The sequence below is a fragment of the Hibiscus syriacus genome, unplaced genomic scaffold (assembly GCF_006381635.1).
Source record: "Hibiscus syriacus cultivar Baekdansim isolate YM2019G1 unplaced genomic scaffold, ASM638163v2 tig00110556_pilon, whole genome shotgun sequence".
In the NCBI taxonomy this organism is placed as follows: domain Eukaryota; kingdom Viridiplantae; phylum Streptophyta; class Magnoliopsida; order Malvales; family Malvaceae; genus Hibiscus; species Hibiscus syriacus.
The window spans coordinates 2,828,400-2,831,848 of record NW_024062779.1 but is presented as its reverse complement, the minus strand read 5'-3'; the positions used below and the strand labels follow the sequence as shown (position 1 = coordinate 2,831,848).

The window sequence follows — 3,449 nt, the reverse complement described above, 5'->3', positions numbered from 1 at the left end:
AACCATAATCTTGTGTTCTTACTCCTTAAAAAAGGGTTATCCAACATTAGTAGTGTTAGTTGTGTTCATGATCAGCGCACGTTAGCCATACGCATGTTTCTTTATTTTTCTTTTAACAAAACTTTTGGCGCAATTATTTCTCAATTTGGACCCCGCTACGAGGGCCCACCACCTGCCAGTCTCCCAAGTCGCACATTCTACAAACACAAGATGACAGGCAGACTTAGCTGTGTTTTCTTTCATTTTCGTTGCGTAGGAGGTAGTAATAGTATAGCGGAGAAAACTTGTGTTTGAGAGTGATCCTTATACCCCAAAACCACAAAGATCCTTTCCCCACTCGCTGTGAACTCCTGCTTCATCTCTAAACCACTGGTAACACAACACATCAACAGAATCTTCACAATTTCAAACTCTCTTCCCTTTTTCTCTATTCACACTGCCTCTGTTTATTTTTCCTTCTTTTTTGAACTCTGGAAGCTTAGAACGACAAAACTTCCTGGGTTTTGTTCTTCTGTTTGGGTTGCTGGAATGGATTTGCTTTGTTAGAGCAGTTTTGTCTTTTGGGAACTAAACTCAGGGGGAAAAGCTTTTTTGTTGTTGTTGATGTATATGAAGGCTCAAAATCGAACATTTGGATGGTTCTGTAAGTGGGTTTGGTTGTAGAAAATAGAAATTTTGGGAGAAATACAAGAACTGGGGTTTCTATGTATGATTAATTTGATACTTTTCATGTTCAGATGTTGGATAGAAGCTTGCAAATGTCACGGAATTACCCATCTTACATCCCAGGCTGTATAATTAGGCAGAAAAACCTTTGTAATAAAAGGTTGAATCCACTTCTTGCTATGCCCCCTTCTTCAGTGATCTTACACACTGATGAAAGTGGGAACTTCCCCGAATCTAGGAAAAATCCAGCTTCTTTAAGCAGCTCTGGTGGGTCCTTGCTTACTGCTCCTAATACTGTGGGAATAATTGGTGGGTTATCTGCTGATTCCACTCTAAGTTTCTTGAGAAAAATAGTGCATTTCAGCAAAGAGAATGAAGAGAAGTGTATGCCATTTGTTGTTTGCTCTGATCCGGCGTTGAATAGGGAGCTTTCATTGCTGGAGGAAAGTTATTCTTCCTTCGCAGTAGAAATGATCTTTCGCAATTCAATCATACCCGGATTGTTGACAGTCTACAGAGTAAAAGGGATTTCCTCGAGAAATCGGGAGCTCACTGCATTGTAGTGCCTTGTCATATATCACACTCATGGCATGATGAAGTGTTTAAGGGATGTTCTGTTCATTCCCTTCACGTTGGCGAGTGTGTTGCCAGGGAGCTTAAGGAAGCCAAGTTGAAGCCCCTGGAAGCGGGGAGCCCTTTGCGAATTGGGGTACTCGGCACTGATGCAACTTTAAAAGCAGGGTTTTATCAAGAGAAACTGCAGGAAGAGGTAAGTTTTCTGCCCTGGGAAATAAGCTCAATGCATCCATTTAGGAAGAATGATTGTATACTAGGAGAATTTGTGTTCCAAGTACCAAACAAAAAACTGATAATAATTATTTGGTTAAAGATAATGAAGAGATATTTTAGCTAGGTAAGAAGATCATTCATGGTTGAACTTATTTGTTTTGAATGCTTTTGATTTTGAAAGTACGATTAGATTATTTATAAGGTTCGAACTGAAGACTAATGGCGTATGTTTTTGATGTTCATGACTGAAGCAAGTTGGTCTCTTCAACTACAACAGAGATTTTCAATATTGATAATATGGTCATTAAATTCAAGTCTTCTTTGTGCATTTTTGTTGGTATGAGAAAAGGATGCAGAGTAATGGACAGATGATTTCATTATTATACCAGTTATGGGCCTTTAAAGTTGATAAGACTTTCGGACCCGAAAAATCTCAAACCCTTATTATACCAGTTTCAGTGCAATTGTGCAATGGCTTTGACAATTGTGAGCCCATATTTGTTACTCTAATATCTGCATGTAGGGGTTTGAGGTTGTGCTGCCAGATAAAGCAACCATGGAACACACTGTAATCCCGGCCATGGATGCTCTAAACAGAAATGACATGGAAGGAGCACGGAATCTACTGAGAATTGCTCTCCAAGTTCTTCTGGTGAGGGCGGTGAACACTGTTATCCTCGCATCTGATGATATGCGCAATCTTTTTCCTCAGAATGATCCACTTCTTCAGAAATGTACTGACCCGATGGACGCGTTGGCCAGGTCAACCATCAAGTGGGCACAGCAAGCTGTGCAGGAAGGTACATAAAAGCCACTCGATTTGTAGATTTACACACTCTTAATATTTTTATTTTTCCCCTTTCTGGTTACAAGTTTTCTTATTATTCTTGGGGATTATGTTATGGAAACGATCCCGATATTGTTCTGCAGTATTTGTGTCTATTAAGAACAGAAAATAGAGAGAGAACTATGAGTAAGAAGTGGCTCTTTGTTCAGATTGTTGTGGAAACCAGACAACTTATGGAATTTTCCAACATATTTATGTGGTTTGTTTGTTACATTTTATGAAATCATTTTGGTTGCATTTCCGGTTTGATAACAACTTCTGAGCTTTACATTCATCTCAAAAGAACTTGTCCGGAAAACAGCATATGGATCTGACAAAAATGCATGAATAATATCGTACGATTGTAAAGAACGTCTGTTTTAGATGTTAAGATATGACATCATATACGATTGTATAAATTAATTGAAGACGTGGTTATACAAACCAACCGTATCAAGCTCCGAATTCGATTTCGTTATTCATTAGTGTACAAGTAATTAGGGCATTATCCGTTAGCAAATCTGATAATTTCCTTGTAAACCGATGAATATTGAAACACAAGTCGTCATAAATAAACATGTTGCAAATGAGTGCATGCTACTCAGAGAGCATGTTTGGGCCAAAACTTGATTAAAATAAATACAGATAAAATGGAGCAAACATAGTGACACATTTTGTTGTTTAAAAGTATTATTAAATGATAATTTAGATTGGACCACGTCGATCTAAGTTCACAAAATACTTGTACAATGTTACGCTTGTAGGAGCAAATTCTTTAGAACTGGGAGGGTAGCCCCAACACGTCGAGTTGGAAGACAATTTTCTTTTCAAAACCGTTAATTTTATTAATGGAGGGGAATAGAAAGCTACAACGTTAATGAATAGATTTGTTGTTTTTTATTTTATGGGTAAATATTGTGTTTAGTACCTAAAACATGAGTTTTAATTCGTTTTAGTATCTAAACTTATATTTTTTTTCAAAATTATACAAAAAGTTTAGTTCTTATTTCATTTTAATACCCCGTCGTTAAATACTTTAGTTTTTGGTTTCATTTTAGTACTCCATCCAAAATTTAAAGTTAATTTTAAAAAATTTGAAAGTTTAGGTACTAGAACGGACCGAAATCGATAGTTCAGATACTAAACACGTTAAGTTTTAATGGAGGGT

At 37.1% G+C, this 3,449-nt stretch overlaps 1 pseudogene; it reads left to right on the top strand.

Annotated features, from left to right (window-relative positions):
* Positions 1-247: 247 nt before the first annotated feature.
* Positions 248-2,489, top strand: LOC120131401 (annotated as a pseudogene).
* The last annotated feature ends 960 nt before the right edge of the window (positions 2,490-3,449 follow it).